Genomic DNA, 16,125 nt, shown 5'->3' with positions numbered 1-16,125 from the left:
CTTACATGTCTGTGGTAGTCTGGGTTGACCTAAGATCCTTCTATGACCACTGTTTGCAGCTGATTGTTGCAACTGGTGGCTTATGCTGTGGGTTGACTGTTTCACTGAGGATGACTTTGCTATGACTAATTCTACCCCAGTACTCTTTCCTTTCTAGGAAATCTACCTGAGTTGCATATTGGCCACTCCTGTATGTGATGTTCTGACTATTTATCTTACTAAACAATGTGCTGGCCACTATCAAACCATTTGGCAGACAGAAGTCTAGAAAGCCCACTTTTTCTTTATTCCTGTTGCTCCACCCATGTTGACCCAGGCAGTCCTCTTACCCTAATTTATCTGTCCTGATATGTACATTCAGGTCCCCCATGATCAACACTAATTCATGTTGTCCTGCTTTATCTGGTAGGTCCTGTAACTGTTGCCTGAATGCACTTTTTTTCTTACTGTCACAACCTTGCTGTAGGACACAGGCTGAGATTATGAATATTATCCTGTCTTTTCACAGGAGTCTGATTGCCATGAGTTTATCACTAATTCTGATGTCATCCCTCGCTATCTTCTCAAGCATCACCCTCACCACAATTCCCACACCATTTATTGGTCTGTATTCATCTTATGTCTCCTAGATACAGAGGATGTCCAGCTTCCTCCTTACCATCCTGCAGTGAACCTACAGTGAGTGTAAAAATCCTCAGTTCATGTTTGGGAGGGTGAGTAATTTTACTTCCAGCTTTCATTCAACAGAGCTGTCCCAGGTAACCCAAGATGAGAAACTGGACATCCATTGTTTTTTAATTCACTATTGACTGACTATTGTGATTATTGACTTGCCCTAATTTTTCTGGCAAATGCCCATGCCCTTTTTTGGGCAAAATTAATCTACACAACCAAATCACCTAGAGACAATTATTATGTTGAAAAAGTGGCTAACTGTGACATGGTGTGCAGTCTGTGATTCATGTTCTCCTATTTAGGGGATACAGTGCATCACAGCTAATGGCCAAAGCAATTGGTTTATGCAGCACTTCCCTCTATAGGCCCTATCTAGGGTCTGTGCTTCTGCATACAGCTCCATTGTTGGATGAGTTTGAGGTGGAAGCACTCAGCATATTTTAGGAGGTGGGAGTAACCCCAATGAGCCACAGAGAGAACATGTAAACTCCATTCTGGCATTGCCTGGAGGTCAGGATCCTGTGCATAGTATCTTGTGCATAGAAGGTGAAGACCTTAACCCTTATGTCAATCATTTGACTTCCTGCTTTCAGTCTATGTTTTACACCTTAAATTATTAATATCTGTATAGAACAAATTGGATAATCAAAGATACTTGACCACTACTTGTAAAGTAATGCTCACAATAAGATTCTGAGTTTTTTTATGTAAATTTTCATATTGTATGTTACATAAAGGAGATAAAGTAGACCTCATTTCTGCCCAACATGCTCCCTGAGTCTCTTAAAGTTTTTTGTTTATTTTTTGAAACTGTACAGCATCTTTAATAAACAACTGGTAGATGTGATTTAGTGTGTTATCTGACTCTACACTACATCAACTTTTCTAGGTCCATACGTCTGGTTCTGAAACAAGGCTTCCTATTTCATATTAGAAAAATCCATGAAAGTTATGCTGTCTGATTTAATTTTGGTTCCTTCCTCCAAATGCAGAAGACATGCCCCTAATAGTGAGGGTACTTAAAGTCTAAATTTGTCATTCCTGTTTTTCATATGAATTGAATCATGTATGCTTGGCTTATGGCTACACCTTGCTTAGGCTAAGACAGGTAAAACTACCCTATCCATTTAAAGGAAATCAGAAATTTGTAGAGAGCACTTCACCTAATTTATAATAACATCACAATTAATATGTTCCATAATCATAACCATAACTTGTCATAATCTCATAAATCATAATCACAAATCTCATAATCATAACTACAGATAATTAATAGGAGTCACCTCCCAGTTTTGCCCCAAGGTGCAGGGTATTTGACACTTCCATCAAAAAGCTTTCTAGCCCTTCATGCTGTATTCTCTATCAGCACTAACTTTTATTCTTCAGCTTCTACACCATGTGCAGCTTTATTTGCTTGAAAAAATGGCTTCACAAGAAGTGTCTTAGCAATTCTTAATTTTTTATTCTCCATGATATTCTGTTTGAAGATATTGTTCTTGTTACTTAGTCCTGCGTGGTTTCTTACGGTGTATTTTAGCCAGTTTTCTAATATACCAATAAAGCTGTGACAATTTTCATCAGGCTGGAGATTAGTCTAACTACATTAGCATGTATAATTGTTAAAGCATTTTAGCTGCCATTTGTCTTACGTCTTGTTTGGGAATAACTGCATCTCCATATGCAAAATGGCATTATTTAACATGCAAGCTGACAAAAGTCATATAATGGCATGCTGCTATTTCAGCAATTTATTAATGTGAAAACAGTATAAATGAGAACACACATTGAATTTAAAGGATGTTTTTGAAAACAAACAACTCCTAACTCTTTATAAACCAAACAAAACTGCTGGACAATCTTTATACTCCTATTCAGTAACCGATTTATGGAACACACTACCCCTTGACATTAGAACTACCCTAAACCTCAAAAAGTTGAAATTCAAACTACAGGAACACCTATCAAGGGCAAATACCTGTCCCTGTTCACAACCTAGCTAACCTTCCTCTCACTCTGCACCCCACTCTACCAGTCCACTCTTCCTACCCCCATTTTTCTTTCTCTTTACTCTCATTTACCCTAGCTCGCCTTTTCTGCCCCAACCCCTTTTCTTTCCCCTTATTACCTTTCCTTTTCATTGGAGTAGCACCTGTCTTATCAAGCCTCTGCCCTAATACTACCTACTTAACTATTTAACTTTTCTAACTTTCTTCCCAGACTGTTTCTTTCTCCCCCTACTAATACTATCTACAATTAGACTGCTAATGCTATCACTTTCACCTTACTTTTTTCTCACTAAAACTTCCCACTGTATAAAGTCTAAATGATCTTTGGCACATTTTTATTACAAAAAAATATTTTTTAAACATTGCTCATGTTATACAAAACAAGTCTGTTTATATATATGAAAACTACAATTTAAGATAAATTGATACATTTCAAACAGTCATGTAAAAGCCTGTACAAAATGGACCCTATGTACCCTATCTTCAAGTCACTATGTAAAATGAGAATGTTTTATGTACTTTATAATTTTTGACACCTTTCTTTTTACTATGTAAATGGGAATATATTGTGTACTTTATGGCTTTTTCAACGTTTTCTTACTACATAGAAGTTTTATCTCCAGCAAACTTTACTCCACTAATGCAAAACAATGTCTGTTTACATAAATGAGAACTATAGTACAGTATAACCTTATATTTCTCAGGCATTCATGTAAAAGTCTGTACAAATGGACTGTATGTGCACAATTTAAATGTTTATTTTAAATCTTCTCCTCATGCTACTACATAGATGAGAACATCTTATGTATTATCTGCTTTTATTTCATCAGTATTGTTTATTTGTATAATTATTGTTAAAAATTATTTTGTTTCTTTATCTGTATTATTTGGAGCTTTTCTCCCCAGGCCAGTCGGACTTTCCTGCTAAACAAATCTCAAATAAATAAAAATAAATACAAATTTCTCTCATTTTATAGTTTATATGTGCTTTGAGATTGGACAAGTTTGATGTGGTAAACAAATCTCAAATAAATAAAAATAAATACAAATTTCTCTCATTTTATAGTTTATTATGTGCTTTGAGATTGGACAAGTTTGATGTGGTAGGGAGGTGCGTTACTATAGGCACTTTTGAAAATGTGGTGTGGTTAGAGGTTTATATTCTGGGTGATTATCTGATTATGGGTTTTAATGACATTCAAGCAGATGTATTACAATACATGATTTTGCTTAGTTTACTGTTTACACTTTCTTATGTTACTTGTATTAATCTATTGGTTCAGTGAACACTGTTCCTGCTCTTTGTAGTGTTAGATCTTAAACCCCATAGTTATTTTATATGCTTTTAATTTGTTTTTAAGTTCAAGTTCATATTAATTTGAGTCCTTATATCCAAAGTACAACAGAACTGAACATGTCATCTCTTTTTGATCAAAGGCTTGTTTTCATTAAGTGGTGAATTTAGTTTGTTGAAATCTTTTAATGTATAAGAGATCACTCATGTTTAGCAGAAATTCAAAGACTGAGGGATTGCTGATGAATGAGACTGTGTAAGGACTGGGATATATAAAATAAGACAATTACAAAAATATCTAATGGAGAAAGCTAAAATGTTTGTATAATTTGTTAAATTGTGTAGCTATGCAGTCTGTACCTACCCCATCGTGATACCTCCTTATCTAGCCAGCTATTCGGTGCTTGTTCAATTGCCTCTTTAGTTTATCTCTCTGTAATGGTGTTCACTTAAGACAGAGAGGATATTTACAGGTAGCCTGTAAGTTAGAGGAAACAAGCTAAGGATTTAAAGTGCTCAATTGCTGATTTAACCTATGCACAGAGGTTAACTGTTCAGCTGCATTACTGTGCAATTTTATATAGTAATGCGCTGTTCAAGTCTAGATTGTAATGCTGCTGTCTTGTCGTGCTGTATACAGTATTGTTTGAAACATTACCCAACATATTTTCCATGAGGCAGATTACCCATTCTGATCAGATTCAGTATGGAAATTCTCACCTTCTTTTGTGAGATAAGGAACATTGCTGCAATGAGAATTTCATGAATCTTCCATGAAAAACATTTCTCTTGGGAAACTGCACCATCATCATAATGAATAATCACATAGTCTAACTTTTAAAATTATCAAAAAAATATATATAATTATGTCTTTTATTTGCGTAATAAGGATAAAATGTCAACAATGGTGGAAATTACTGAAATGATATCCATTAGCCTTCAGTACTGTTTCTCCCTGGCAGACAGACTACAGAGTTAAGTATATTTGAATAACTGACTTAAGAAATCAACGTATTGTGTGCACAAAAGACAGACTAATCGGTGTAACTAATGTATGTAGTACTTACTTAGGATAGTATTTAGAGTGTAAATCCAGATAAAGACAGAAAACACAAATGTAATATATAGCATCTGATCAGAGTTAACAGGTTCTACCGCAGTCAAGGACAACTGTGATGATGCAAGTGTAATACTTAGCATGCAATCAGAGTTAAAGGGCTCTACTACAGCCAAGGACAACTGCAATGATATTATAGGTTCATATGTGAATACTAGGCTAACTGCCCTGAAGGGCCATTTTAAGCCTAGTCAATAATCCTAGGTCTGAATCAAACCCTATACCTTGCGCCTGTGTAATAACAACCTTAACCATTATGCCAACCCCACCTCCCACAGGTTTGTTTGCAAATTAATTTGAGATATAGTATTTTATAACTTTTATTAGAGTGTCTGGCTGTGACATTTCTTTCTAGGTAGCCTTAAATTAAAACAACACTCTCAGACCTGTTACATTCAGTCATCAAATTAGTCAGGGTATGTCATGGTTCTCACCCATTTATTAGATATAGTGGTGTTGGTATAGGAATAATACAATTAGAAGGATCTGGGCAAATTTCCATCTGGGCAGAATGAGGGGTATATCACTCTGCTTGACTGTTGAAGAGTTTATTTAGTTAATTGTTTGGCTATCAGAGATTTTTTTGCATGGATTTAATTTTTCAGTAGATTATGTTTATCAAAACAAATTGTACTACTCCTTTCTGCTGTTATATTCTCCAGGTATTATTCATCACTTTTTCACTTATGAAGCACTACATTATTTTGTTTCAGTTGTGTTTATGGTATTGTATTTATCAATAATTTCCACTTTTGTAGATCTGCCATAGTTCAAAACCAAACAAACCAGGAAAAATAGTCCGACCACAGAAAAACAGCTATATGGATCTCAAGAGCTCCACCAAAATCGACCAAATTGTAAAGAACGTTAAAAATAATAAAAAGTTTAATGTTAAGTGTACAATTGTAAAAATCCACTTTTTGTCGAATGAAAATCACTCAACTTCTTCAGATAAAACAGGTAAACTGACAACCATTTCCAAATACAGATGCCCTAATATAGGTTACAAGTAAAGTCACATGGGCAACCTAATAACAATGTAACAGGACCATTTAAAGGTGTATATAGTTATACGCGCAAATTAAAAAAATACCAAAAACGTTATGACAAAATGGTATTTACATATATATATATATATATATATATATATATATATATATATATATATGACAATATTGTATGTGTGTGTATAAACTAAGTAAATATTAACTCAGTTACTCATCTAATGATTACTAAAAATGTAACCTTAAATTACTAAACCATACCGTAGTTGTTGCTATTACAACCACATTTAAACTTGCTCCCTTGTAAAGGCTCACACAGCTCAAGTAACCTAATAAGAATTAATGTACAATGGATGATAACCATACCAATGGAAATAATGATGATGTAAAAAATATATGGTGTAATATCCATAAATGGGTAAACATCCATAAATGAGAGATAAGCTATAAATGCAAGAACATCCAAAACATCCATGGCTAGAGCCTACTGCAAAACAGCCGAAATTTCTATCTTATTGACCCGAATATTTTTATTATGTATGTTAAATAAGTAAACATCCATAACTAAAACCTACTGCAAACAGCTAAATGTCTATCTTATTAACACGAATGGTTTTATCATGTATGTTAAATAGTAAACCCACCAATTATACTATAAATTGATTCTATATCCTACGTTCTACAATATATACACCTGGAAGATCTAACATAATATAATGTGCATAGTTAACTATGCAATCCGATGAGGGTGTATTATCATATAATATATTATAGAGGAGTGAACATAGAGTATACTAGGATGGCTAACCTACACAGACATCGCTCCTATGATTGTGCAAAACCCTTCTAGTGGTGATTACAGAATATATACAATCATTGACTAACCAAATTTTTTAATCGTAAAATACACATTATGGAACTCATCTCGTTAATACCTGGGAATTGGCAAGCATTGACTCTCAGTTGCCAAAGGAGTTCACATCTTTCTAGTCTTAAATACTCAGGTTCACTTCTGCCATCAATCCTCAACTGTTGTAAGACCCTAAACTTGAACTGGTGTCCTGCATACTCACTGATATGTCTGGCTAGTGCGTTTTCAGGTTTATTCTTATTTATACAATATATATGTTCATTCAACCTCTCACACATCTTCCTATCAGTTTTACCAATATAGAAAGCTGGACAAGTTATACACGTAGCTAGGTAAACAACCTGTTTACTTGTACAGTCATACCTACCAGACGTTGTAAATTGTTTGTTACGTACTTTAAACCTAGCACCCGTGTCTATGTATTTACAGGCACGGCACATATTACATTTATACATGCTGTCCCTGTTGCTCATTGGTCTCAAATTGGTCTCCAAGATTGACTTTAAATTACTACCATGCCTAAACACTATCTTAGATAGTGTTGGGAAAAGTGACCTAAGGTGGCCATCCCTCATTAAAATTTCCCAATTTTTTAAGATAATAGCTACTACATCATGAGAGTCCATATTGAATGTACAAATAAAACTATATGGACTGAAGAGTTGTTTACACATCCTTGCCCAAGAACTGACAGTGGAGTTACTACTCAGTATTGGAGTATATATACCAGACATCCTCTTATACGGGACTTCATCGATCATTTCATGTAGGAGGGGCACTGGATACCCCCTCTGTATGAAAAAAGATCGTAACAGTGTACATTCATCCATGAAGTCGGAGTCCCTTGATGTCATCCTGGCAGCCCTAACTAGTTGACCCTTCACTACCGATTTTTTCTGGTGTGAAGGGTGACAACTAGTATATTGTAAAAATGCATTAGAGTAAGTGTCTTTACGAATAAATCTTGCAGACATATATCCTATTAACATAGTCTTTACTGAGTTCCATGTCCAAATATGCAATTTTATCTTTGCTATAGTTGAGTGTGAACTTCAAGAAGTCAGTACTGGAATTAAAACCTTCCAGCATTTGTTGTACTTCATCTGACGTACCCTTAAATAGGATAAATATATCATCCAGAAATCGGGTGTAGAACTGGATTTGATCTTTATAAATGGCATTAGTAAAACATGTTCCCTCTCCCAAAATGCCATTACAAGGTTAGCCAGGCTAGCACCACAAGGTGAACCCATTGCCACTCCGACTTTCTGGTGGTATAGTCCAGTGTCAAAAAGTACGTAGTTGTAAGATAACACAATGTCAATAAGTTCCTCGACTAAGTGGACCTCAGACGTGGATGCCCCTAGGTGTCTCAACATGAATGATATTCATTCAATTCCCTCATCATGAGGGATGGATGAATATAAATCTTTTACATCAATAGTAACCAGGAGATGGTCCTCACTGAACTTGAGTTTATTTATACTTTCAAGAAAGGACCATGAGTCCTTAGAAATTTGTGTCTCACGGACCACGTATTTCTTTAAAATATTGTCAACCACCTTTGCACATGTGTAGGTAATACTATCCCTACCATCTACTAAAGGACACATAGGCAGACTATCTACGGTTTTATGAACTTTTGGGATTCCGAACAAAATTGGAATCCTAGGAGCTGGCTGGATTAAGTAATTATAAAGCGTTTTGTCAATCTTTGCCTCTATGTAAAGGTCTCTGTTGTTTGATTTTGGTCTCTCGTTCGAATATGGACCCGGAAGCACCACTTAACTCGACACCGGTACCAAGCCAAATTGAAGGTGGGGGGAACCTAATGGTTCTAATCGAACTATTAACTCAAAAAGTCGACGACCTTTCCAAAAGGCTAGATGACACAGTTTCCTCACAAGGTGGATTTCAGCAACAATGTATCATCAATGTTCAACCAAATGCAGGTACATCAAATTATTCAGCGTTACCACCTTTAGTCAACCATCCTATGGTGATGCAAGATACTGGTATTCATAGAAGCATTACTGCTGACGAAGTTCGAGAGGGGCAACCCAACGGTTTGCAAGATCTTTTCGAAAACCAACCGCCTCTTGTTACACAGAATTTGAATACGTGGCTGAATAGATCTTTTGTTTTTAGCGACACAGCCACGTGTAATATGCCGGACACTACCCAGGAGGTAAGGACAGATATGGCTATTAAATTAAATATATTTGATGAGAAATTGTGTAAGCTAAGGAAAGTACAGCTCGAGATAGCGTACTTTCAAGAGTGTATCAAACTAAAAGTCATACCTAGGGGCCTAAGGCTATGGCAGTACCCAACAGGTCTTGTTGAAGGATCTAATTTTCATAAGGCCCTAACTGATATGTTTGATAGACATGGTTTGGAACTGCTACAAGTGTTATGCACTCACTACCAACAAACAGCTGATAAATTAACTCTTGAGACTAACGGTTTAGACTTGGATATAAGAAATTATACTAACTTTTCCAGGTACCGTTTTGATTATGACCGTATTTTTGACAGTATTGACCAGTACCTGTCAAAAATCAACTCTACTAAGATCAAGAAAATCAAATGAGACTGAGAGATTATGAGGCAGGTTTGGCCTATCCTAAACCATCAACTTCTCAAGGTAGTTTTTATGTGACACGAATGAAAGCTCAACCACTAACGATGTTACACAGTTTGATGTAACTCATTCTACAACACCTTCTATTACATCCTCTAATAACACTAGTCAGGTAAATGTGAACCAACAACATGGAATCACTGGAGCTATCCGTCGTAGTGAGAGAATAGTGGCTAACAATAATAAAATCAACAATAGTTCTTCTAGCCATGATAAGTCTCTGAGTAATCCGAATCAAACAAATTTTCGGAACGGGCCTCGAACTCTGTACCACCGAAAGGGAGGGTGACGAGGAACAGGAACAAATGGTAGATGAAGGAGATGTCACATTAACCTCACAGGACTGTTCTAAATGTGCCATTTTGTATAACTCTAGTATGGACTTTAAAATCTTTAATTATTCAGATATTGTCATAAGACCTGACATGATAGAACTAGCGAAAGGTTATACTTTTGTACCCACAACACACTTTGATATTGCAACTACTTTGATTGCTCTTAAATTATTTACTCAAAGACTAAATCTAGTTGCATTGCTGGGTGAACAAATGGATAATAGTAGTGATTTCTATGTGTCAAGTGTATATAACCCACCCTAACATCCTTTAATAACACTTTTTAAACAAATTAGCGAACTGGATCTACGTAACCTCAAAGAAAAATCAGGTAATTTAAGATATTTTAAGTTCCAACACCATAATATTAGTAAGGAGGATAGAGACACTTTGAGGTATTTATGTCAGGCACCAGTTTGTTTTATGAAACTGGATAAGGGTGGGGGTTTGGCGATTATGAATACTGATGACTATAACATGAGAATGAGGGTTATTTTAGATAGTCATACATACAAAGAGGTTTCCAGAAATGAATTAAATGGCGCATATAGAAAAGTGAGGTCTTTCATAGAAGACCTTTACATAGAGGCAAAGATTGACAAAACGCTTTATAATTACTTAATCCAGCCAGCTCCTAGGATTCCGATTTTGTTCAGAATCCCAAAACTTCATAAAAGTGTAGATAGTCCACTTATGCGTCCTTTAGTAGATGGTAGGGATAGTATTACCTACACATGTGCAAAGGTGGTTGACAATTTTTTAAAGAAATACGTGGTCCGTGAGACACAAATTTCTAAGGAGTCATGGTCCTTTCTTGAAAGTATAAATAAACTCAAGTTCAGTGAGGACCATCTCCTGGTTACTATTGATGTAAAAGATTTATATTCATCCATCCCTCATGATGAGGGAATTGAATGGGTATCATACATGTTGAGACACCTAGGGGCATTCACGTCTGAGGTCCACTTAGTCGAGGAACTTATTGACATTGTGTTATCTTACAATTATGTACTTTTTGACACTGGACTATACCAGCAGAAAGTCGGAGTGGCAATGGGTTCACCTTGTGGTGCTAGCCTGGCTAACCTTGTAATGGCATTTTGGGAGAGGGAACATGTTTTAACTAATGCAATTTATAAAGATCAAATCCAGTTCTACACGCGATTTCTGGATGATATATTTATCCTATTTAAGGGTACGTCAGATGAAGTACAACAGATGCTGGAAGGTTTTAATTCCAGTACTGACTTCTTGAAGTTCACGCTCAACTATAGCAAAGATAAAATTGCATATTTGGACATGGAACTCAGTAAAGACTATGTTAATAGGATATATGTCTCTAAGATTTTTCGTAAAGACACTTACTCTAATGCGTTTTTACAATATACTAGTTGTCACCCTTCACACCAGAAAAAATCGGTAGTGAAGGGTCAGCTAGTTAGGGCTGCCAGGATGACATCAAGGGACTCCGACTTCGTGGATAAATGTACACTGTTACGATCTTTTTTCATACAGAGGGGGTATCCAGTGGCGCTCCTACACGAAATGATCGATGAAGTCCCGTATAAGAGGATGTCTGGTATATATACTCCAATATTGAGTAGTAACTCCACTGTCAGTTCTTGGGCAAGGACGAGTAAACAACTCTTCGGTCCATATAGTTTTATTTGTACATTCAATATGGACTCTCATGATGTAGTAGCTATTATCTTAAAAAATTGGAAAATTTTAATGAGGGATGGCCACCTTAGGTCACTTTTCCCAACACTACCTAAGATAGTGTTTAGGCGTGGTAGTAATTTAAAGTCATTCTTGGAGACCAATTTGAGACCAATGAGCAACAGGGACGGCATGTATAAATGTAATATGTGCCGCGCCTGTAAATACATAGACACGGGTGCTAGGTTTAAAATACGTAACAAACAATTTACAACGTCTGGTAGGTATGACTGTACAAGTAAACAGGTTGTTTACCTAGCTACGTGTACAACTTGTCCAGCTTTCTATATCGGTAAAACCGATAGGAAGCTGTGTGAGAGGTTGAATGAACATATATATTGTATAAATAAGAATAAACCTGAAAGCGCACTAGCCAGACATATCAGTGAGTATGCAGGACACCAGTTCAAGTTTAGGGTCTTACAACAGTTGAGGATTGATGGGAGAGGTGGACCTGAGTCTTTAAGACTAGAAAGATGTGAACTCCTTTGGCAACTGAGAGTCAAAGCTTGCCAATTCCCAGGTATTAACGAGATGAGTTCCATAATGTGTATTTTACGATTAAAAAATTTGGTTAGACAATGATTGTATATATTCTGTAATCACCACTAGAAGAGTTTTGCACGATCATAGGAGCGATGTCTGTGTAGGTTAGCCATCCTAGTATACTCTATGTTCACTCCTCTATAATATATTATATGATAATACACCCTCATCGGATTGCATAGTTAACTATGTACATTATATTATGTTAGATCTTCCAGGTGTATATATTGTAGAACGTAGGATATAGAATCGATTTATAGTATAATCGGTGGGTTTACTATTTAACATACATGATAAAACCATTCGTGTTAATAAGATAGACATTTAGCTGTTTGCAGTAGGTTTTAATTATGGATGTTTACTTATTTAACATACATAATAAAAATATTCGGGTCAATTTCGGCTGTTTTGCAGTAGGCTCTAGCCATGGATGTTTTTGGATGTTCTTGCATTTATAGCTTATCTCTCATTTATGGATGTTTACCCATTTATGGATATTACACTATATATTTTTTTACATCATCATTATTTTCATTGGTATGTTTATCATCCATTGTACATTAATTCTTATTGTGGTTCGCAGGCTGTGTGAGCCTTTACGAGGGAGCAAGTTTAAATGTGGTTGTAATAGCAACAACTACGGTATGGTTTAGTAATTTAAGGTTACATTTTTAGTAATCATTAGATGAGTAACTGAGTTAATATTTACTTATTTTATACACACACATACAATATTGTCATATATACATATATATATATATATATATATATATATATATATATATATATATATATATGTAAATACCATTTTGTCATAACGTTTTTGGTATTTTTTAATTTGCCCGTATAACTATATACATCTTTATATGGTCACTGTTACATTGTTATTAAGTTACCCATGTGACTTAACTTGTAACCTATATTAGGGCATCTGTATTTTGAAATAGATGTCAGTTTACCTGTTTTATCTGAAGAAGTTGAGTGATTTTCACTCGACGAAAAGTGGATTTTTACAATTGTACACTTAACATTAAACTTTTTATTATTTTTAACGTTCTTTGCAATTTGGTCTATTTTAGTGGAGTGCTTGGGATCCGTATAGCTGTTTTTCTGAGATCTGCCATAGTTGCAACCTGTAACCCAAGCTTTTGTAATAACAAATAATTGTTTGCTTTAAATTAGTTTGTGTTTAACTTCATTTTAGGATTTAGAATCTCTTATCATAGTATATTTTCGAAGAAATCTTGGAATTATTATTATTATTATTTGTTTTTGGTTTTACTGGTAGAACACTTCATTCCTAGCTGCATACACTGATATTGTCTTTTCCTACATGCAAAACAATGACTGTGAAAGGCTCATGCCTAATGCACCAGTCATGGTAAGGTTTGGTTGGGGAGAGTCTGAAATAATTTTCTTGAAACATCTGTAATATGAACTATACTTTTTTATATTTTTGATGTAAGGGAACAATGCTTAATGCTGTTCTATTTTATTTTAAGATACTTTTATTCAGAAGACAACTGAAGGCTGTCATGACTCCATAAAGTAAACAACTATCCTGTTTTTCACTATGAGAAATGCATGGTTTCTATATTGACTCTAGCAAGAGTTATTTAAAAATATAACTATTTAACAAATATTTTATACATGTCCAAAACTGTGTTCATTTTCTAGATGTATACCTTGCTTCTAGAAAGGTATTAAATAACTTGAAGAAGTTTTAAAATGCATAGAGATGGCTTGTCATATAGCATAATTATTTATCCAGCTTATTTGGGTGGCCACGGTGGTGCAACGGTTAGCATTGCTGCCTCACAGCAAGAGGTTATCCGGTTCAATTCTCAGCTGAGGTGCCTTCTGTTCGGAGTCTACATGTCCTCCCTGTGGTCGCGTGGGTTTCCTCCGGGTGCTCTGGTTTGCTCCCACATCCCAAAGACATGCTTTAAGTGGATTGGACAATCTAAATTCGCCCTAGGTGTGAGTGTGTGCATGTGCGTGCCTTCTGTTGAAGGTTGCGTGCCGGGCTGGCAACTCAACACCGGAAAACTCCACTGCCAATCATTTTGCAGACCGTTGTTCCACTGTGACGACCCCTAACCGGGATAAGCTGAAAGGAAGATGATGATGATGATTTATCCAGCTTATTACAGAATGGGTTGAAGCAAGGTTTATTTGACATTGTAGAGATTGCTTTCTTGCTTAGAAGGCTTGGACTAGATTTTGAGTAACAGTCCCCAATACTGAATGTATTGTGGCGGTCCTGATAAGCCATTGTCTTTATTTAGAATTGGGGTATGCTATTAGCAGACATCTCTTATCAGTGTTCATGATAGCCTGACTTCAGTGCATACCTAATGCAGGTTGTGGATAGGGTTGAAGGCACAAAATGGCAGTGGCTAGCTGGGAACAATTGGCACAATCAATAAAGGGACATCACTTCACTGTTAATCATCTGACTCAACTTCACATCATTGTTAATCATCTGTCCCAAGAAGACACATCCTGTGAGCTGTTTAATGGAACCAGCTCAAGGGATCTACTTTACATACCTTCACTTGGAGACTATGAAGATCATTATTGCTGTGAAACACTGGAGATCAAACTGGTGCTGTATAGCTACGGGGAGAAAAACAGGTATAATGCTTATCAAGACCCTTGCTTCTTGTGGGCTGTGTGCTACCTTTGAGTCAATTTGCCTACTACTACCATAGGGTAAATAAAGAAGACATATAGCAATGACAAATACTGAATCTGAAGGCTGCTGCTGGGTAGTTCTTGTGTCAGGTTATAGCCGTTAGTCTGCTGTCAGATGCAGTATCCACTAAGTGCAAATTAACCTGTACTTGGTACCATTACAATAAATTTTAATTTTATTTATGTACTTGTAATCTGGTCTGGCCTATTTTAAAAACAATTTCCATTTATCTACTTGTAAGGGAAGTCATAGTAGTTTGTCTTTCAGTAGTCAAAGAAATGTGCTTTCCTCTTAGAAACATATTTCTTGGCAGTAGGTAAAGACCGATTACCTGGCTATTGAATGCAGATCCTGTTAGGTTAACAGTCTAAATTGTCCTTTAAAATGCCTCAGGTCTGTCCTATGCATCTTTGCACTGTAATTGCTTTTAGGTCAACATTCTCTTTTTTAAGACTGTTTAATGTAATTTGCATACCATTCCATAATTGTAGTTTTAAAAATATAAAAAAAAAATTCCTTAATTTTTACTGTGTGCTACCCAGTCTCTGTCTTCACTTTTTAGCATTTTGATTTTGGATGTCTGTTTCTGAAAGATGTTACCATATCTGGGTCCCTTAATTCCCATGAAATAGTAAGGTGTTTATAATGCGCTTATTTAATTATTTATTTATTTATTTATTGACTAGGTAGGTGGAGCTACAACTCTGGAAAATAGAAGAATTCAGGTTAGAACAATAGTGTATAATTAAATGTGGTCTACATATTAATTATACAGGGAACTTTTTTAATATGTAGACCATGTACTAAGTAGAAATAAAAAAGTCTACACTGTAGTAAAAAAATAATTAATTCCAGGAGCATGGTAAAGCTATATAGCTTGTATACAGAATTTAAAATGCAAACTTAAATGAGTATATTGAGGTTACCCAAAAAAGGGTAGTAAAGTTAATCCAAAACATCACCACTAAGGTATTGCAAACTCTCAACATTTAATGGCAGAAAAGAAAAGTAAAATTGTAATTAAGAAGTTGTGGTTGTCCAAGAAAGAAAGGGAGCTATTGAGAAGGGTTCCATCTTCACCCAGTGTCCCTAATGCAAATACACTGGGAAAGGTAAAAAAGGTGTTAAACCCACTTTTTATGGAAGGAAGGATGTGGAAGTGAGTATTTGGAATGTCAGTAATGAGTAAGATCAAGCCAGCACAGGGGATTTTGAA

The 16,125-nt window shown here is 35.6% G+C and overlaps 1 protein-coding gene across 3 annotated transcripts in view; it reads left to right on the top strand.

Moving 5' to 3' along the window:
* The window catches only part of ACTR3B (actin related protein 3B), a 1,280,959-nt gene that overhangs the window by 356,124 nt on the left and 908,710 nt on the right, over nucleotides 1-16,125 (top strand). The gene's annotated exons all lie outside the window — the stretch shown is intronic.

Source organism: Protopterus annectens, chromosome 3.part1 (assembly GCF_019279795.1).
Source record: "Protopterus annectens isolate FY-2018-M chromosome 3.part1, PAN1.0, whole genome shotgun sequence".
In the NCBI taxonomy this organism is placed as follows: Eukaryota; Metazoa; Chordata; order Ceratodontiformes; family Protopteridae; genus Protopterus; species Protopterus annectens.
The sequence above is the reverse complement of the archived record's forward strand: the minus strand, read 5'-3'. Positions and strand labels throughout refer to the sequence as shown.